Source organism: Pongo pygmaeus, chromosome 20 (genome assembly GCF_028885625.2).
Source record: "Pongo pygmaeus isolate AG05252 chromosome 20, NHGRI_mPonPyg2-v2.0_pri, whole genome shotgun sequence".
Classification (NCBI taxonomy): Eukaryota; Metazoa; Chordata; class Mammalia; order Primates; family Hominidae; genus Pongo; species Pongo pygmaeus.
In genome coordinates, this window is record NC_072393.2 from 56,933,915 (window position 1) to 56,955,941 (window position 22,027).

Here is a 22,027-nt window from a genome sequence, read left to right on the forward strand (position 1 = left end):
ACACACCCCACACACACCCCCCACACACCCACACACCCCCCCCCACACCACACACAACCCCCCCCACACACCCCCACACACACACCACACACACACACCACACACACCACACACACACCACATACACCACACACACACACACCACACTCACACCACACCACACAAACACCACACACACCACACACACACCACACTCACACCTCACACACACACCACACACACACACACCACACACCACACACATACACACACCACACACCACACACACGCACCACACACACACCACACACACCACACACACACATACACACACACCACACACACCACACACACACCACACACACACACCACACAAACCACACACACACCACACACACCACACACACACCACACACACCACATACACACACCACACACACCACACACACACCACACACACCCGCACACACACCACACACACCACACACACACCACACACACACCACACACATACACACACACCACACACACCACACACACACCACACACACCACATACACACACCACACACACCACACACACACACACCACACACACCACACACACACCACACACACACCACATACACACACCACACACACACACCACACACACATCCACACACACCACACACCACACACACCCCACACACACCCCACACACACCCCACACACCACACACACCCCCCACACACCCCCCACACACCCCACACACACCCCACACACACCCACACACACCCACACACACACCCACACACACACCCCACACACACCCCACACACACCACACACCACACACACCACACACACACATACAGACCACACACACACACCACACACACATCACACACACACACCACACACATCACACACACACACGCACACACCACACACACACACACACACACCACACACACACCACACACCACACACACACCACCACACACACACCACACACACACCCCCCCCACACACACCACACACACCACACACACACACACACACACACAGAATGGCATTATGCTTAAGGACATGATTAGAGACATTCAAGGTCACAGGACCAGGACCCTCTCCACTGGGCAATGTGGATGCATCCCCTGAAGGTTGAAGCCACGCAGAACCCCATCCACACAGGGGCAGGATTTGCACGGCCAGACCAAATGCCCACACTCTGCCCATCACAGTCAGGAACTGGGCCAAAGGCCCCCGTGAGACCAGGGGAATGCGGATGTGGTGGACAAGGGGCTTAACAAAGGAAGGGTGAGGTCGTCCTCCGAAGGGTGGAGGGTATGGGCTGAACAGCTGGGCACCGAGGCTGCACCTGGCCAGTCCAAGCCAGAGGAAGGTGGAGGCCCCAGCTGGGCGCAGCAGGCAGGCACGAGGCAGGTAGGTGAGTGCACAGAGAGAGCCGGAGGGGAGGCTGGAGGCGTGGGGGGTCTGAGGGGCCCCCAGGAGTGAGGGTCATTTGTGGCAGAACGTTAATGAAAGTCTACCCTCCAATTTCTCCAGAAGAGAGGCATCAGGTTACAATTAATTTCTTGGTGTGTGGCAGCTGAGTTCAGTCTGGAGTTTGCCTGACACCCAAGGTGACCTTGATGTTGTGGCCGTCCCTCTGAGCCACAGCCCCTTCCCTTGTCAAATGAGGTCGGTGGTGCCCACCACACATAGACGCTGTATGTAAGCTCTAAGCACTGTGCCTGGCTTGTACACCTGAAGGGGCACTACCTGGGCCAGGCTTATGCTTCCACCTCACATACGACCACATTTAATCCCCTCAAAGACCCTGTAAGAGACAGGGAGTGGCAGGCGTGGGACTCAAGCTGGAGTCTGTGCTCTTGTCCTCTCAGCACTTGTCTAATGCTTGCTATGTATATTACCTCTGTTATGCTATTGAGACCTCACTGTTATTGTCTCAAGCGGGTGCTGTCTTATAGAGAAGGCATCCCAGAGAGGTGAAGCAGTTCCTTCAAGAACACACAGCAAGGAAGCGGTTGCCCCAGGACTCAGCTCAGGTTTGTGTAACCCCAGGACCGTGTTCCTTGTCATGGGCAGCGAGAGGCCCCAGGCAACATAGCGACTCCAGAGCAGCAGCACCAGCACCTGATGGTAAGCGCTTAGGGACATTGGCGCAGGTGGAAGGTGAAGGAAGGATCTTTGGTGGTCTCTGGGTGAGGTAGGGGCTGACAGATCACTGGGCCCAGACATGCTTGGGAAGGGGGCACCTGCTCCCACAGACCTGGCCCCCTCCTGGAGCCACCTCACCTGCGGATGCCAGCAGGAAGGAGAGAGTGAGAAGCCACATTGTGGAGGAGGGACCAGGGTTCGGCTGCAGTCTGGGGAGGGAGTGAGAGAATCCAGGTGAGGCAGGACCCTTCTGCCTCCACCAGGATCCCTCCAGACACAGACTTATCCCACCCACTGTTAATAAATTTCTTCTGACCACCGGTATCCCCTTCCCCCAACCCCACTCTGCGCTTCCTTCTGGGTCCCCCATCTCTGGAATGTTTACTCTTCCTCTAGGCACTCGGACAGACCCCACCGCCCCCCTCCACCTGTTGGCCCCCAGCACCATGCTACCAGCCCCTGGATCTCTCTCCATCATCACCAAGGACCCCTGTCCCAACTTTTTTTTTTTTTTGAGATGGAGTCTCACTCTGTCACCCAGGCTGGAGTGCAGTGGCACGATGTCAGCTCACTGCAAGCTCCACCTCCCAGGTTCACACCATTCTCCTGCCTCAGCCTCCCGAGTAGCTGGGACTACAGGCGCCTGCCACCACGCCCGGCTACTTTTTTTTATTTATTTTTATTTTTTATTTTTTATTTTTAGTAGAGACAGGGTTTCACCGTGTTAGCCAGGATGGTCTCAATCTCCTGACCTCGTGATCCACCCACCTCAGCCTCCCAAAGTGCTGGGATTACAGGCATGAGCCACCACACCTGGCCTATCTCAACCTCTTATCTGGCCTTTTGGGTCCCCCTCCAGTCCAGTCCCCTCCACCAGCCTGCCCTCCACCCATGACCCCAAAGGGTCTTTCTACATCTGGAGCTGGCTGTGCCCCTCCCCTGCTCACCACCCTCCATGGATCCTCGGCACCACCAGGATAAAGTCCAGCTCTTCAGCCTCACTTTCTTTCTTTTTTTTTTTTTTGAAACGGAGTCTGGCTCTGTAGCCCAGGTTGGAGTGGAGTGGCATGATCTCCGCTCACTGCAACCTCTGCCTCCTGGGTTCAAGCGATTCTCCTGCCTCAGCCTCCCAAGTAGCTGGGATTACACACGCCTGCCACCACGCCCAGCTAATTTTTGTAATTTTAGTAGAGACGGAGTTTCACCATGTTGGCTAGGCTGGTCTTGAACTCCTGACCTCTAGTGATCCATCTGCCTCAGCCTCCCAAAGTGCTGGGATTACAGGCACGAGTTGCCTGGCCCCAGCCTCACTTTCAAGGACAAAAGTGGCCTCTTCCCTTCCAGCCTCTCTCCCTGGGTCTCTCATGACCTTGTCCTAGACGCAGCCAGTGCTGCCATTTTCCCTCCTGCCATTTCATGCTCAGGCTGTTCCTCCCACCACGTATCCAACGCCATTCCCTTCCAGCCCCGCTTCCTCCTTGAGGCCTTCTCTGACCTCCCCTGACCCTCAGTGGTGTCCGCCTCCCCTACTAGACTGGCAGCTCCCCGAGGAGCTGGTCTGACTCCACTCTGGGTCTCCAGTACTGCAGGGCCCCGCCCACGGGAGGCCTCAGGAAGCTTTGGAAGTGAATTAAAATCCTTCTTCCCCATATCTTCCAAATTCGTCTTTGTCCTCTGACACTCTGCCCCCACCTCTTCTGGGAGGCCCCAACACCTAACAGGTGTCTCCCCTGAATCCCACAGCACCCATTCAGTCTCCATTACAGTGCAGATGCCCCATACTTGCTGAGGTCTAGCCTGTTCTTTTCTCCATCTGGGGGCCTTGAAGATGGGGCTCAGGTCAGGTTCTTTCTGTGTCCTCAGCACTGCCCCGCCTGGGGCCTGGTACACAGGAGGCCTCTGGGAGGTTGTGCTGAACTGACTTGAACCCGTGATCACTCCTAACCACGTTCTTGGCTCTGGTACAAGTGCTTCAGGGACGTCCTCCTGATCCACTCCATCCCCCTCCCTCCCCACCACTGCAGCTCCTTCTGGCCATTCCAGGACATTTTCTTGGTTCAGGTTCAATCTGGGGCATTGGTAAAAGACACATGGATCTACCCATGCCCTTGACACTCAGTTCTCCAAGCATGGTCGATGTTTCCCCTTGAAACCAGGGCACAGTGAATCTCCCCTTTGCCCCTCCCTCCAGTCTTGTCTCAAAGCTCTCACCTCCTCCAGATCCTCCAGCAGCATCTAGGGCAGCTTGGGTGCCAGAAGGGAGCAGGTACCAGGATGCCTGAATTTATAAGCTCCCAGTCCCAGCTGGGTCTGGGGGTGTGGTGGTGTAGGGTGGGGTGGGAGGTAGCTGAGAGTTAGGTTTACAGGCAGAGACGCCTTGGTGGCTGGTGGGGTGGGAGACTTGGCCTAATGAGCATTTATTAGGTTGAAGCTGTTGTCTGAGTCCACAAGGAGGAATTCTTCACCAGGAGCAGCTCCTCAAGGGGGAGGGCACAGGAGGACAAAAACAGAAATTAGGAGGAGATCCAAAGACAGAGTCTGGAATTTGGGGTCTGGAGTGTGGAAACTGGATCCTAAAGTCACTGTTCTTGGGCTTGGGGCAGAGTCCTGGATCCTGGTTTCTGAATCCAGATCTGGTTCTGGATCTGGGTCTTGGATTTCAGATTTGAGGATCTTAAGTTGGAGATTAATGACCTGCAGCCTGGAATATGGATTTCAAAGTCTGAATTCTTGGGCCTGGAGTCTGGAATCTGGATCCTGGAGTCAGGCCTTTGAGTGACAGATCTTGAACCTGGATTCTGGATCCTGGGGCATTCAAATCTAGAACCCAGAATAGAAGCCTGGAATCTGGTGTTTGGAATCTGGCACTCGAGGCTGGAAATCTTTGCACCTGCTATGAGAAGCCTGGGGCCTAGACTACAAATGGTAGATTTCGGATTTTGAATTGTGGGGTCTGGATTCTTTTTTTTTTTTTTTTTTTTGAGATGAAGTTTCGCTCTTGTCACCCAGGCTGGAGTGCAATAGCGCGATCTCAGATCACTGCAACCTCCACTTCCTGGGCTCAATTGATTCTCCTGCCTCAGCCTCCTGAGTAGCTGGGATTACAGGCGCCCGCCACCACGCCCAGCTAATTTTTATGTTTGTGGTATAGACAGAGTTTCACCATGTTGGCCAGGCTGGTGTTGAACTCCTCATCTCAAGTGATACACCCTCCTCAGCCTCCCAAAGTGCTGGGATTACAGGCGTGAGCCACCATGCCAGGCTTGGGGTCTGGATTCTACAGGGTGGATCTAGGCTCTGAGCTTTCAGGGTAGACTTTGGAGCATAAAGTCTGGAGTTTCAAATCTGTGTTTTGCATTTAAAAGCTGGACTGTGGCTGGGCCCAGTGACTCATACCTTTGGGAGGCCGAAGTAGGAGGATTGCTGGAATTGAAGGGTTTGAGACCAGCCTGGGCAACATAGCAATACCTCATCTCTATGAAAAATTTAAATAAATAAATAAATAAGTAAGTAAGTAAATTTTTAAAAGGCTGAATTGAGAGACAGGGACCTGGCTTTCATGATTCGAGATTGCTAGAATCTTGACTCTAGAGTCTGAATTTAGAGTCTGGGAACCTAGGGTCTCTATTCTGGTCCTGTAGTCTTATTTCTGCGTTCTAGAGCTTGAAATCTGGATTCTGCATTCCAGAGGCTGGAGATCGTCACTGAGATGACCCAAGGCTTTGGGTATTTGAGGCTGGCTTCCAATGTCTCAGAACCCCTGAGGGCCCCAAGCAATTTTCTAGAGTCTATTTTGGCTTAATTAATGAGGAGGTCCCGAGACAGGAGGGACTGACCTCTCTCAGGTCACCCAGTGAAGGATGGGACCTGTTGTAAGTGTGGTCTCTCCCCATGTGTGGAAAGTCCTCATCTTTATGGGAAGGAGTCAAGTGGGATTCAGCCATTCTAGAACTATAGGCCTCTGCAATTTCTAGAATATCAGACTTTCAGATTCTAAAAGCACAGGCCCTAAGACGTGCTGGCAGTGGAGGACACTCTGGAAAGTAAGATTTTAGAATAGCCTAGAACCACAGAGCTCCAAACACTCTAGAACCTTAGAACATTGGGCACTCTGGAGTCCCCAGAAACCTCATGCATTCTAGAACGTCGGGTCTCCAGACATTCTACAAGCCCAGACCAGCAGACATAATAGATCCCCAGGTTGGAAGCTATTCTAGAACTCCTATGTCCCTTTGCCTCCCTCCCCACAAATTGATGCTCAAAGTCTGCGGGCCTCACCCTGGGCCACCGCTTCAGCTGAGCAGCCCTGTTTATGGAATGCGGCTGCAGGCCACTCCCCCGTGCCAAGTGCTCTCTTTGTAGGATCTCACTCAGGCTCCGGGCAGCCCTGTGAGGTGTTTATATTAATAACCTTATGGCTTCCTGCTGAATACGGAGGAAACTGAGGCCCAGACAGGAGGCAGCACAAGCAAGGTTCCTGGAGAAGCGAGAGGCCACGCGGGAGAGGAATCAGTGTTCCGACTCCGGAACGCACAGTGGGCCCTTTCGCCGCCACCCCTGCAGCCGCCTCCCTCTGTTGGGGCGCGGTGGTGACGAGGGGAAGGAGCCGAGCCCCTGGGACTTCCTCGGTGCCAGGTGTGTGCTAAGCGCTTTCCGTCACGATCGCACGTGCTCCTCCTCCTAACCAGCCTAGGCAGATACTGATGAAGTACCCCTGATACAGACGGGGACACTGAGGGCGCTCCCACCGCGCGGAACCCAGGCGTGCACCCAGTCTGCGCACCGCTCCCTGGAGGGCTCGCAGCCGGCGGCTCCCGCAGCCCCGCCCCCACGCGGTGACGTCAGCGCCCCGCCCCCGCCCACTGTGGCTGGCTCAGGCCCGCGCGATCGATGTCCTCCTGGACGTGTCCGCGGACGTCCTTCACCTCCTCCGCGGCCTGGGTCCCGCCACCGCGGCCTGAGTCCCACTTTTGTCCCGCTCCTCCTCCTGATAACATTCCCTGGGAGTTTTTCATCAACTCCCGTGGTTCCTCCACCAACCACGCAGGTCTCCTCCATCTGACCCTGAACTCCGGCTTGGGCAGCCACCTGCTCCTGGGCGCCCCCTGCACCAATGTCCCTAGGCCCCTCTCACTTACCGAGTCCCAACTCATTGCTCTATTTCCCCAAACCCACCTTCCCAGTTCTTTCACGTTCTCCCTCTCAGGGGCAACGTCACCGACCACCCAGTTATTCGGCCAGACGCCCTTGGCACTGACCTTGCCCCATCTCTCCCCTTATCCCCTACAGCCCATCGGTCCCCAGCCTTGTCCCTTCGGCCCCTGCCTCTTTCTGCCCTGTCCCCTCCTCTCCGTCCCCTTGGCCTGGCTTCAGCTCAGACGTCCTCCTCTCTCTCTGGACCCTCGCCCCTCCTGTCCGGGAGGACAGCCTCCTGTCGGTCACCTCGTGGCCCTAGAGGGTCTCTCTGCACTTGGAGATCACCCCGCCCCTCCCCTGCTCACAGCCTTCCCTTGCAGCTCCCCATCATCCCTGGGCAAGGTCCCGGCTTCTCAGTCTGCAGTTTTAAGCCCTTTGAGATTCCCCAGCAGGAACAAGCCTCCCTTCAAACCCCCTTCTCAGGGGGACTGCAGACTGCCCACCTCAGAAGCGGGACTGGACTCGTGGTGCCCGAAGGGCCTCCCCATGAGGTGCTGGCCCTCTTCTAACTTAGTCTCACCACGGCCTCCGTTCCTTCTGGAACCAGACAAGCTGCTGTTTCAGGGGGCTGGGTCTGGATCCAGACAGCATGGGCGCAGATCTCTGTTCCACTACTTACTATTTTGGGAGACCCTGGTAAGTGTTTTTTCTTCTCTGTGTCTCAGTTTCTTATCCTTAAAATCAGAGGATCCCCTCGTAGAGTTTTTCGAGGAGTAACGACTTAGTTTGTGTTAGGAGCTCAGAGCACATAGTAAATTATGATGATTCATTCATTTTACAAATGAACAGACGGGAGTGCGGGGGCCATTGGTGAAGGTCACCCAGGCTGCAGAAGTGGAATCAAGAGAATGGTTCTTGGGGTCCTGGTGCCCCTTGTGAGAGGCGTTAGCTCTCTGGGTGTCAGGTGCTCATCTGCGAAGGGGTCTTCGGTGGGGGTGGGGTGGACATGGGAGGGACCTCACAGGGGTTGGATGAGGTCATACCCATGGAGCAGGTGTGCGAATCATAAAATCAGGCTGACGCTTGCAAGACCGGTTAACACGGCACGTGATTCGGATGTGGCCGCTGGAGCCAGGTGGCCCGGGTTTGAGTTCTGCTTCTGTCCCATAATACTGTGCACTCTCAGGCAAGTCACTTAGCCTCTCTGTGCCTCAGCTGCCTCATCTATAAAGTAGGGGTAATAATTGCTCCTCCCTCTTCTGTAGGAGTGTTTTGAGGTGTTCATGCTTGAAATCTGTGCCTGGCACTGAGTGAGTGCTGGGCCATTATCAGTCTGTCCTATTGCCCTTGGGAACTGAACGCTGGGGAGGGATGGTTATGTGGGGTCTTTCTCAGATGACGCAGTTGGGCAGCAGCAGATTTGGGACCGGAAGAAGCCACTGTACTTTTTGTTTTGTTTTGTTTTGTTTCTTTTTTTTTTTTTTGAGACGGAGTCTCGCTCTTGTTGTCCAGGCTGGCCACTCCTCCTTCAGATGGCATGATCTTGGCTCACTGCAACCTCTGCCTCCTGGATTCAAGTGATTCTCCTGCCTCAGCCTCCTGAGTAGCTGGGATTACAGGCACCCACCACCACACCCAGCTAATTTTTGTATTTTTAGTAGAGATGAGGTTTCACAGTGTTGGCCAGGCTGATCTTGAACTCGTGACCTCAAGTGATCCACCTGCCTTGGCCTCCCAAAGTGTTAGGATTACAGGCATGAGCCACCACGCCCGGCCAGAAGCCACTGTTTTGATCTCCCAGATGTGGTATCTTTTTCTGAATCCCTGTGACCCCTTTATCAAGATCCCTGTTTTACAGATGGGGGAACTGAGGCCCAGGGAGAGGAAATGGATGTCTGAGACCCTGGTATGAGAGTGTAACGTCAAGCAAAGAGAATGTCACACGCAGACGAGTTCTTCTCTGAGACTTTATTTCCTGGGCTGTGCCGGGGGAAGCTGGAGGGGAGGAGGCAGAAAAACCCACGTCTTCTCTTCTTTTGTCCTGGGAGGGCCTTACCGATAGGTGGCATTAATTGTGCGTTTGTTCATAGGAGGTTTGCTCCTGGGTCTGAGGGAGGAGGGGCTGGGGGCCTGGACTCCTGGGTCTGAGGAGGGAGAGGCTGGTGCCTGGACTCCTGGGTCTGAGAGAGGAGAGACCGGGGGCCAGGACTCCTGGGTCTGAAGGAGGAGTGGCTGGGGTCCCAGACTCCTGGGACTGAGGGACGAGTGGCTGGCGTCCAGGACTCCTGGGTCTCAAGGAAGAAGGGCTGGGGGGTCTGAGGGAGGAGGGGGCTGGGGACTTGGACTCCTGGGTCCAAGGGAGGAGGGGCTGGGGTCTGGACTCCTGGGTCTGAGGGAGGTGGGACTCAGGGCCCGGACTCCTGGGTTTGAGGGAGAAGGGCCTGGGGGATCTGAGGGAGGAGGGGCTAGGGTCTGGACTCCTGAGTCTAAGGGAGGTGGGGCTGAGGGCCCGCACTCCTGAGTCTGAGGGAGGTGGGGCTGAGGGCCCGCACTCCTGGGTCTGAGAGAGGAGGGGCTGGGGGGTCTGAGGGAGGAGGAGGCTGGGGGGTTTGAGGGAGGTAGGGCTGGAGTCTGGACTCATGGGTCTGAGGGAGGAGGAGGCTAGGGACCGGGACTCCTTGGTCTGTGGGAGGAGGGGCTGGGGCATCTTAGGGAGGTGGGACTGGGGCCTGAACTCCTGGGTCCTGCACTCTGGGGCTGGGAGAGAAAGGCCTGCCCTGCCTGCTTCTTCTTCTGTGTGTTCCACCGCCACCCATAGACCTCTTCTCTAGAGTTCTGAGCCCCCAGCCCACTTTCCAGCTCTCTCCTCTTTCCTTTCTGGAAGCTTCCCTTCTGCGTTTGTTCATAGGAGGTTTGCTCTTGGGTCTGAGGGACGAGGGGCTGGGGTCCTGAACTCCTGGGTCTAAAGGGGGATGAGCTGGGGAGTCTGAGGGAGGAGGGAGGTGGAGGCCCAGACTCCTGGGTCTGAGGGAGGAGAAGCTGGTGCCTGGACTCCTAGGCCTGAGAGAGAAGAGGCTGGAATTTGGGACTTCTGGGTCTGAGGGAGGAGGGGCTGGGGTTCTGGACTCCTGGGTCTGAAGGAGGAGGGGCTGGGGGGGTCTGAGGGAGGAGGGAGCTGAGGAGACGTGTGTCTTCTCCCTCCCGTGACTCCTGCTCACTTTCCCCATGTCTGTGTTTCTGCTCCCCTCTCCCTGTGATCCTGTCAGCTTCTTTTAGTTTTTATTTTTTAGAGTTGGGGTCTTGCTCTGTTGCCCAAGCTGGAGTGCAATGGTGCAATCACAGCTCACTGCTACCTCAAACTCCTGGGTTTAAGCGATCCTCTGGTATCAGCCTCCCGAGTAGCTGGGACTACAAGTGTGTGCCACCATGCTTGGCTAAATTTTAAGATTTTTTTTTTTTTTATGGAGATGGGGTCTTGATATGTTGCCCAGGCTGAGATTGTTTGTAAAAAGTCATCATGGAATACCCCACCTCCCAGTGCAGGAAAGCTGGCTGTGGTATTGCCAAGAATGATGTTTATTGCAGCACTATTCCCAATAGCTAAGATTTGGAAACAACCTAAGTGTCCATCAACAAATGAATGGATACAGAAAATGTGGTACATATATACACAGTGGAACACTATTCAGCCATCAAAAAGAATGAGAGCCTGTCATTTGCAACATGGATGGCACTGGAGGTTGTGATGTTAAGTGCAATAAGTCAGGCACAGAAGATAAACTTCACAGGTTCTCATTTATTTGTGGGAGCTAAAAATTGAAACAATTAGCTGGGCACTCACACCTGTAATCCCAGCACTTTGGGAGGCTGAAGCAGGTGGATCACCTGAGGTCAGGAGTTCAAGACCAGCCTGGCCAAAATGGTGAAACCCTGTCTCCACTAAAAATACAAGAATTAGCCAGGCGCAGTGGCGCGTGCCTGTAATCCTAGCTACTCGGAAGGCTGAGACACAGAAGTGCTTGAACCTGGGAGGAGGAGGTTGTGGTGAGCCAAGACCTCTCCAGTGCACTCCAGCGACCTGGGAGACAGAGCGAGACTCCATCTCCAGAAGCCTGGAGAAATAGGGACAAAAAACAAAAACAAAACCAACTGAGTTAATGGAGATAGAGAGTAGAAGGATAGTTATCAGAGTCTGGGAAGGGTGAGGGTATGTGGGTAGTGGGGAAGTGCGGATGGTTAATGTGTACGAGGAAATAGAGTAAGATCTAGTATTCGATAGCACAACAGGGTGACTGTGGTCAGTAATAATTTAATTTTACATTTAAAAACAACAAAAAGAATATAATTAGATTGTTTGTAACACAAAGGGTGAATGCTTGAGGTAATGGATACCCCATTTACCCTCATGTGATTATTACACATTATATGCCTGTATTAAAATATCTCATGTACCCCATAAATATATCCACCTGCTATGTACCCACAACAATTACAAATTAACAAAAAAAGAATAATGTGGCTCTCGCCAGGTTTCAGCTCCACCCTTGCTATGTGTGTGGCGCGTTGTGTCCCCAGGTCCCTCTCAGTGGTCCCTGGAGAGCATTACCACCTGTCACTGTCTACTATCTCAGGGCAGACCCTCTCTCCTCTCTCTTCCTCCATCTCTGCACCCCATAAATAACGTGGGAAGCCCCCCCCATGTGTGTCTTTGCAGAACCTGAATGTGATGAGATTGCCGGAAAATGCCAGCGTACCCCTGGATGGGTGGAGGAGGGTGGGGTGGGTGGAGGGGACAAGTTTGCCCCACTGGGGAACCACTGGTCTATACCTGTCACTGAAGCTTCCTTTTTCCCCTGCACCTGACTCCACACCTCAGGACGCAGGTCAGGAGGGCTGGGAGATGCTCTAGCCTTGGCCAGGTGGGCCTCAAGATGATTGTTCACTGCAGGGGCATTCACCTTTTTAGATGGGTGCTTCCTGTCTAGAGAAGGAGACACGGGGGAGCTGGAAAGAGAAGCCTGGAGAAATAGGGACCGGGCAAAAACAAAGGAGGGTGGAGTCGGGGAGTGTAGAAGAGATAAAGTAAGGACTGGAGTGAGGAAGAGGCATCAAAAGAGGGAGGGAATGGTGAAGGCAGAAAACCGTGAGAAACAGGGAGTGAAAAGATAGCATGAGAAAGACAGGATCAGGCCAGGCGTGGTGGCTCACGCCGGTAATCCCAGCACTTTGGGAGGCTGAGGCGGGCGGATCGCTTGAGGTCAGGAGTTCGAGACCAGCCTAGCCAACATGGTCTCTACTAAAAATACAAAAATTAGCCAGGTGTGGTGGTGTGTGCCTGTAATCCCAGCTACTCAAGAGGCTGAGGCAGGAGAATCTCTTGAACCCGTGGTCGGGTGGAGTTTGCAGTGAGCCGAGATGGTACCATTGTACTCCAGCCTGGGTGACAGAGTGAGACTCTGTCTCAAAAAAAAAAAAAAAAAAATCCAAACAAACAACAACAACAACCAAAAACAGGCAAACTGGGGGCTGGGTTTTGTATCCCAGACCAAATTCCTGCACTTTGAATGCCTGGTTGGGAAATCTGAGATTATCCTGTAGGGAAGCATCGAGAGCGTGAACTGAATGGTGTTAGGAGACAATTATCCATGGCTCCCTTACCTTCCTGCCTGTCTCCTGAAAAAGATATTAGCCACTTTTTAGCTCCAGATTGTCTTTTTATGGATGTTTCTCTAGAGCATCAGAGCATGTTTGTTTACCGTCTTAGATGATAAAGATAATGTCCTTCCATAACGATTTATTTATTGGCTAGGATAGTAAATACAATATGTCCTTCCAGGGCAGATGGATCAGCAGTCCAAGATAACAAAGATAATATCTCCTCGAGTTTCAAAGTCAGTCAGATTTCCTTGCATCTCCCTTATAAGATTGAAGATTTGTAAACACATGTAAACAGAGATTCCCCAGCATTGACACAAACCACTGTGCGCAGCATCAGCCTGAGCCACTCTGATCATCCCTGTAGGACCTGGGGGCGAGGTGAGCCCATGTGAACATGAACCTCATGCTGCCTGCTGTGCCATGAGTAATAAAGTCCTTTGTCTCTGACCCGGAGTCATTGTGTGTTCTGCCAATAGTTTCACTGGATACAAAATTCTTGGCTGATAATTGTTTTGTAAGGAGGCTAAAGACAGGGCCACAATCCCTTCTAGGTTGTAGGGGTTTTTGCTGAGAAATCTGCTGTCAATCTAATAGGTTTTCCTTTATAGGTTACCTGATGTTCCTTCAACTTGACTTTAGATAACCTGATGACTGTGTGCCTAGGGGGTTATCTTTTTGTTTTGTTTTGAGATGGAGTCTCACTCTGTTGCCCAGGCTGGAGTGCAGTGGGCGATTTCGGCTCACTGCAACCTCTGCCTCCTGGGTTCAAGAGACTCTTCCGCCTCAGCCTCCCGAGTAGCTGGGATTACAGGTGCATGCCACCACACCCGGCTAATTTTTTATATTTTTAGTAAAGAAGGGGTTTCACTGTGTTAGCCAGGGTGGCCTCAATCTCCTGACCTCGTGATCCGCCTGCCTCAACCTCTCAAAGTGCTGGGATTACAGGTGCGAGCCACCACGCCCATCCAGTGGTCATCTTTTTGCAGTGAATTTCCCAGGCGTTCTTTGAGCTTCTCATATTTGGATATCTAGATCTCTAGCAAGGCCACGGAAGATTAATCCCCTCAGATACATTTTCCAAACTTTTAGATTTCTCTTCTTCCTTGGGAATATGAATTATTCTTAGGTTGGTCATTTAACATAATCCCAAACTTCTTGGAGGTCTTGTTCATTTTTAAAAAATTCTTTTTTCTTTGTCTTTGTTGGATTGGGTTAATCCAAAAGTCTTGTCTTTGGGCTCTGAAGTTCTTTCTTCTACTTGTTTGATTCTATTGCTGAGACTTTCCAGTGTATTTTGCATTTCTCTAAGTGTGTCCTTCATTTCCAGAAGTTGTTATTGTTTTTGATTTACACTATTTCTCTGGAGATTTTTCTGTCCATATCCTGTAACACTTTTTAAAATTTCTTTAAGTTGGTATTCACCTTTCTCTGGTGCCTTCTTGAGTAGCTTAGTAATCAACCTTCTGATTTTTTTTTCTGGCAATTTCAGAGATTTCTTTTTGGTTTGGATCCATTGTCGGTGAGCTGGTGTGATCTTTTTGGCGTGTTAAATAACCTTGTTTTGTCGTATTACCAGAATTGGTTTTCTGGTTCCTTCTCATTTGTAGACTATGTCAGAAGGAAGATCTGGGGCTCAAGGGCTGCTGTTCAGATTCTGGATTTAGCTACCCAGTGGAGTGTCTGGGCTCTGGGCTGGTACTGGGGGGTGTCTGCAAAGAGTCCTGTGATGTGATTCATCTTCAGGTCTCTTAGCTGTGGATATCAGCACCTGCTCCGTTGGAGGTAGCAGGGGAGTAAAGTAGACTTGCTGGGGGTCCTTGGTTGTATTATTTTTTAGTGCGCTGGTTTTGTGTTGGTTGGCCTCCAGCCAGGAGGTGACACTTTCAAGACAGCATCAGCTGCAGGAGTACAGGGAGGAAAACAGCTTGCCCTAGGGTCACCTGGATAAGTATTCAGGTTTCCCAGGTGGAGGATGGGGCCAGAAAGCTTCCAAGAGAGTATGTCCTTTGTCTTTGGCTACCAGGGCAGGTAGAGAAAGACCATCAGGTGGGGGCAGGGTTAGGTGTGTCTGAGCTCAGACTCTCCTTGGGTGGCGGTCGCTGCGGCTGCTGTTGGAGGGTGGGGTGTGGCTCTCAGGCCGATGAGGTTATGTTCCCAGCGGGATTATGGCTGCCTCTACTGCATCATGTGGGTCACCAGGGACGTGGGAGAAAGCTAGCAGTTTCAGGGCTCACCCAGCTCCCATGCAGCCCAAAAGGCTGGTCTCATTCCCACTGTGTGCACCCCCAATCAATGCGCAGTTTGTTTCCAGGCAGCGGGTGAGCAGGACTGGGAACTTGCCCCAGGCTACAAGCCTCCCTGCTGAGAAAGTAAGCAGGGCTTTCAGGTTTGGTGCCTCCCCACCTGCTGCAGCTTCTGTGCTCGTGTCTGCACTCACAGTTCACCCCCTCCCTGAGTTCTGTCCAGGAAACTTCGTGTTCAGTTGAAATTGTTGCAGAGTTCAGCTGGAAGCATCCTTCTCCTTGTAGTTTTTCCCCAATTCCATTGGCGGCCCTCCCCAAGGACCCCTGTGAGACGAAGTCAGAAATGGCTTCCCTGGGGACCAAGAGTACCCTCAGGGCGCTTCCTGCTGCTTCCTCTACCCCCCCGTATTTTGTTCAGCTCTCTAAGTTCATCTCAGCTTCAGGTGAGGTCAAATCCTTCTCCCATGATCTGGACCTTCAGATTCCCCAGTGAGGATGTGTGTTCAGGGGCGGATGATCCCCCTTTCACACTTTCACACTTTGAGCACTCACAGTTTTTCAGCTGTCTCCTGGAGCCTGCAGCAGCAATGTGCTTCCTTCAAAGGGTCTGTGGGTTCTCTTGGCTTTCCTAGTATGTTCCTGCAGTAGTTCTTGGAGCGAAAATTCAAGATGTCAGTCTCCACATGCTGCTCTGTCCATCTGAGTGGGAGCTGCAAGTTAGTCCTGCTTCCTAGCCACCATTTTCTCCACACATTAGCTTTTTGACTTTTCTTTATATATATATATATATATATATATATTTTTTTTTATTATACTTTAAGTTCTAGGGTACACGTGCACAACGTGCAGGTTTGTTACATATGTATACACGTGCCATGTTGGTGTGCTGCACCCATTAACTCGTCATTTACATTAGGTATATCTCCTAACGCTATCCCTCCCCTCTCCTTGACTTTTCTTTTTTATTAATTGCCTGTTGGTATGCTTTGTCCATTTTTTTAGGGGTTGCTGTCTTGTTCATGTCAGAAGTTTCTTGTGCCTTCTAAATAGTGATCTCTTTTTGGTTTTGAATGTGGTATATGTCATCTTTTATAAATAGAAATTCTGAATTCTTACACAAGTTTCTGGACGACAGTGACCTCTAAGCAAAAATTCTAAATTTTCCTATAATGAAGTACATCCAAATTTTGGTCTATGATTTGTTCTTCTGAAGTTGTATCAAGAAACCTTTTCTTTGCGTTAGATAACAAAGGTTATCTCTCATATTTTCTAGCCTCTCTAACCCTCTCTCTTTGTCCATCTGTTTCTGTATCTCATCCCATCTATACAGCTATTCATTAATTTCTCATTTAATTGATATTTTCTAGTTGTCACAACTGTGACTTGATGAAGATAACATAAATTCATAATATCCCTCAATAAGAAAAGGAACAATAAACTAGTGTCATTAGCTTATAAACCATGTTAGATTAGTTGGTGGATCAGAACACTTGAAATGTCCTGAAATCTTTCAGCTGACATTTGAAAGAAACTTACTATTATTTCTCCCCAAATTGGGCAAAAATCCTAAACAAATCATATGAAATTTAAATAAATAAAAGCTTTGACGCTGAAAGAAATGTTTCTAAAGCATTAATAATGAAAAACAGATTTTGATCAAATATGATAAAAATGAAATTATTTTTCTTCCCCTAGAAAATGAGATTATAGGCCAGGTGCAGTGGCTTACACCTGTAATCCTAGCACTTTGGGAGGCCAAGGCGAGCGGATCATGAGGTCAGTAGTTCGAGGTCAGCCTGGCCAACATGGTGAAACCGCGTCTCTACTAAAAAAAAAATATAAAAATTAGCCAGGTGTGGTGGCATGCACCTGTAGTCCCAGCTGCTCGGGAGACTGAGGCAGAAGAATCGCTTGAACCTGGGAGGCGGAGGTTGCAGTGAGTGGAGATCGCGCCACTGCACTCCAGCTTGGGAGACAGAGCGAGACTCTGTCTAAAAAAAAAAAAGAAAAGAAAAAGAAAATGAGATTACAAAATCATTTGATGATAAGCAGAGATAACTGAAGAGTATGAGGACAAAAGAATGTAGGAGAAAAACTTTATAAGGCATTTAAGACAATTGCTAAATTAAAAAATTATGCATCTTCTAAATTGTGCGTTGATTTTGGTACTGTATACTCTTTTAAGTAGTTCCTGTATTATTCCTTTTATCATTTACATTTGCTATTTACATTTGTTATTTCTTTTCCCATTAGAATAATCTGGGTTATACCTAAGTTTATATTAAGAATCTTTTATTCTTTTTTTTTAAGAAGGTGAAGACCTCAGAAAACCTGATCAACATGAAGTATGGCATGAAGTAGTACTCAATAAAGAGAAAACATGATGGTAATCTTGAAGAAAAGCACCATATTCATCTCTGTATTTCCTTCTGTGTCCCTCTCTGTCCCTGGGGGAGGGCCTCTCTGACCATCTCAGGCTGTTATAGTGGGGATTCTGGAACTCTGGAGTAGAAGGATTCCTGAGACCTTTCTGGGGGTATGCGAGGTCAAACACTAGTTTCATAGTAATCTGTACACATTATTTACCTTTCTCATTCTTTCTTTTCTTTTTTTTTTCTGAGATGGAGTTTCACTCTTGTTGTCCAGGCTGGAGTGCAATGGCACAATCTCAGCTTACTGCAACCTCTGCCTCCCAGGTTCAAGTGATTCTCTTGCCTCAGCCTCCCAAGTACCGGGATTACAGGCGCCCGCCACCATGCCCAGTTAATTTTTGTATTTTTAGTAGAGACAGGGTTTCACCATGTTGCCCAGGCTGGTCTCAAACTCCTGACCTCAGGTGATCCACCTGCTTTGGCCTCATAAAGTGCTGGGATTACAGGCATGAGGAACTGCGCCTGGCACTTTTCTCACTCTTATTCTCTCACAAGCACAAGGTGGAATTTTCCAGAGCCTACATGCTGTGATATTGTAGCAAATTAAACCCTGAAGCAGATATGAGAGTCCAGCTGTCTTTTATTAAGCCAGACATTAAAGAGACTTGCAAAAGTGTATAACATTTTTTTCTCACTAATTTTTTTGTCTTAAAATATAGCTATTTTTCATTAAAATACATTATGCCAACATATATTTATTATTGTTATTTAAAAATAAATTAATAACTGAATATTTTAAAGATTTCTCAGTTTTAGTATCTACTGTGGTGAGTATCAATAGATATAGTTACTATAAACAAAAACCCATGAAAGGCCCTCAGTAATTCTTTTTTTTTTTTTTTTTCGATGGAGTTTTGCTCTTGTTACCCATGCTAGAGTGCAGTGGCACAATGTTGGCTCACTGCAACCTTTGCCTTCCCGGTTAAGGTGATTCTCCTGCCTCAGCCTCCTGAGTAGCTGGGATTACAGGTGCCTGCCACCACGCCCGGCTAATTTTTGTATTTTTAGTAGAGATGAGGTTTCACCGTGTTGGCCAGGCTGGTCTCAAACTCCTGACCTCAGGTGATCCACCTGCTTTGGCCTCCCAAAGTGCTGGGATTGCAGGCGTGAGCCACCGTCCCGGCCCAATAATTCCTTTTTTTTTTTTTTTTTTGAGACGGAGTCTTGCTCTGTCACCAGGCAGGAGTGCAGTGGCATGATCTCGGCTCACTGCACTCTCCGCCTCCCAGGTTCAAGTGATTATCCTACCTCATCCTCCCGAGTAGCTGGGATTACTGGCGTGTGCCACCATACTCAGCTAATTTTTTTGTATTTTTAGTAGAGACAGGATTTCACCATGTTAGCCAGGATGGTCTCAATCACCTGACCTCGTGATCTGCCCGCCTCAGCCTCCCAAAGTACTGGGATTACAGGTGTGAGCCACAGCACCTGACCCCACACCAATAATTCTTAAGAGTGTAAACGTGTCCTGAGATGGAAAATGTTTGAGAACCACCATTCTAGACATTTTCCTGAATTCTAGAGTGTGGGAGTACAGAACCTGGAGCTTGGCTTCTGGAGCCTAGATTCTGGAATTTGGAGCTGGAATCTGAGGCTTGGTTGCAGCAGTGTGGGGCTGGCTTCCAGAACACAGATTTGACATGCTCATCTGCTGCGTGGGGTTTACTATCTGCCTTGAATCCTAAAGTCTGCCCTTGAGGGATCTGGAATCTGGAATCTATTATCTTTAGTTGAACACCTCCAGTCTGCGTTCTGCTTTGCAGAGCTGGATTCTTTACCAGTGATCTGTTCTGGCATTTCAACTTCACATAGAGTAGGCCAATTCATGGTACTGCTTTCATCCAATCAAGCAAATGAATCGTTAGAGCCCTTTCTAATTCCCCTAGTTGCAATGTTAAACCCAATATTTCTGTTTAGTGGGTCCATATTATTAAATTCAGCCTGATCTAACCTTATATTCCTTTCACCATTATTCCATACCCATCCTTAATATGCATTCCCACATATATTTCCTGGATTTCTGTCCATATAAGGGTAATCCCAGCTTTGCCAGTTTCTAGTGACCTAACATTTCGGTGACTCATGTTATCGTTTTTTAAAGTGGAAATAACAACAGTTCCTGTACAGAGTTTAGGGCTTCCCAAGATGACCCTCCATTGTGACATCAGATGAGATTCCAGGAGAGTCCAAAAGATCATCCTTAAGGTTCAGTCGTTTGCTAGGATGCTCATGGTTGTGGTTTATTACAGCAAAAGGATACAGATGAAAATCTGGCAAGGGAGAGGTGAATGAGGCAAAGACAAGGAGAACTCAAAGTGCAAAGCTTCCAGTTTTCTTTTCCCAATGACATCGTGGAAAGCACTAGCATCTCTGAGCAATGATCTGTGACAATATTCACCATGTATTGCCATCCAGGGAACTCAACTGAGCCTTGATTTCCAGAGATTTTTTTGTTTTTTTCTGAGACTGAGTCTTGCTCTGTGCCCAGGCCGGAGTGCAGTGGTGCAACCTTGGCTCACTGCAAACTCCACCTTCCGGGTTCACGCCATTCTCCTGCCTCAGCCTTCTGACTAGCTGGGACTACAGGCACCCGCCACCACGCCCGGCTAATTTTTTGTATTTTTAGTAGAGACGGGGTTTCACCGTGTTAGCCAGGATGGTCTCAATCTCCTGACCTCGTGATCTGCCCACCTCGGCCTCCCAAAGTGCTGGGATTACAGGCGTGAGCCACCGTGCCCGGCCGATATCCAGAGATTTTTTTGGGGGCTCCATCACACAGACGTGTTGACCATCTTCATGGTTGACTTTTAGTATCCAGCCCCTCTAGAAATCTAGCTGATATGGTGTGGCTCAAAACCTTTAGCATAAATCACACCGTTAGACTATCTGGTGTGGCCCAAACCTTCAGGTGAACAAAGGCACTCTAATCTGGCAGGATATTCCAAAGCATTAGAGATGACCTCTTGCAAAGAAAAAGAAATGGAAAAGAAAAAGAAAGAAAGGGAAAAAAAAAAAAAAAAAAGAGATGACCTCTCAGGCTCTGAGGGCAAAGGCCTGAGGTCTTTGGGCAAGGTCAGTCCTCTGTTGCACAGTCTCCCTCACAGGGTCATTGTGAGGATCAAATGTGGTCATGTGTACGAGGCACCAGCACATGCCTGGCTCTGGGGAATTCCATGTAAGTGTATGTTTGCACTGCTGAATGGCTGGGATGTGTCAGGCATTATCTTCAGCACTTACAGATGCTCATCGAATCCTCACAGCATCACTATGGGGTGGGTATTACTGGCCTCATTTGACGGAGAAAGTGGCTGTGGCTCAGAAAGCGGGGACCACTAGACCAGGGACACTCTAGATGCTGGGGACTCCAGAGACCACGACCACTCACCAACTGCAGAGAAATTAATTGTGACCTAATGTCCCTGTCCTGGAGAAGGTGGAGGTGGACCTTCACTAACCTCCTACCTTGACCCTGTCTTTTAGGGCTGTTTCTGACCTCCACCATGATACTAGGACCCCATTGTATTCTGTACCCTCTTGACTCTATGATCCCCACTGCCCACTGCATCCAGCTGGGTCCTCTCCTGTCTCCATTCCCCGCTTGCCAGTGCAGTCTCAGTGCCCAACTCTTTGTCAGTAACTCTGAAGGGGCTGACATTTTACTGACCTGAAAACAAATAAGCTAACTTGCCAGAGTTTTGTGAATGCTGGCAGAGTCCATGAAACTCCTGAGTCAGAGGCAAAGGATCTTACTGCTCACAGCTCAGCAGACAGCATGAGGTTCATGTTCACATTAGTACACCTTGCACCCCCAAATCTTGTAGGGTGACCGGAGCAGTCCAGGTGGATGCTGTGCACACAGGGTTTGTGCCACTGGTGAGAAACCTGAGATTAGGAATCCTCAATCTTATACTGGGACAACTTGCAAACCTGCTCAGCCTTTGTCCCTGATGAAGATATTATCTTTATGATCTTGGATTGAAAACAGACCTACTCTGGAGGAACATATTGTATTTATTGTCCTTGACAGTAAACAAATCTGTTGTAAGAGACATTATCTTTATTATCTAGGACAGTAAGCAATCCTGGATCTGAGCGAGATATCATCTTGCAAGGATGCCTGCTTTACAAACATCCTTGAAACGACAATCCAGAAAAAAAAAGGTGTTGCTGTCTTTGCTCAGAAGACACACAGATACGTGACAGAACCATGGAGAATTGCCTCCCAACACTGTTCAGCCAGAGCCTTCCACCCTTGTCTGCAGGACAATCTCAATGTTCCACCATTAAATACTTTTTCTATCACATCCCGCTCCTTTATGCCTAACCAAGGTTCTAGGTCCGGATCCTGACTGTCTCTGGCAGCACTCCACTGCCAAACCCAGAATAAGGCAGTGCTCAGGATCCTGAAGGGGCATGGC

At 49.9% G+C, this 22,027-nt stretch overlaps 1 protein-coding gene and 1 long non-coding RNA gene across 2 annotated transcripts in view; one reads left to right on the plus strand and one right to left on the minus strand.

Moving 5' to 3' along the window:
* The window catches only part of KLK1 (kallikrein 1), a 57,467-nt gene that overhangs the window by 11,874 nt on the left and 23,566 nt on the right, over positions 1–22,027 (minus strand). The window lies entirely within an intron of this gene.
* LOC129020785 (uncharacterized) lies at positions 1,368–21,910 on the plus strand. Its single transcript, XR_008495899.1, has 3 exons — positions 1,368–1,402; positions 1,934–2,122; positions 21,678–21,910. It is a non-coding gene; the product is annotated as an uncharacterized LOC129020785 (long non-coding RNA).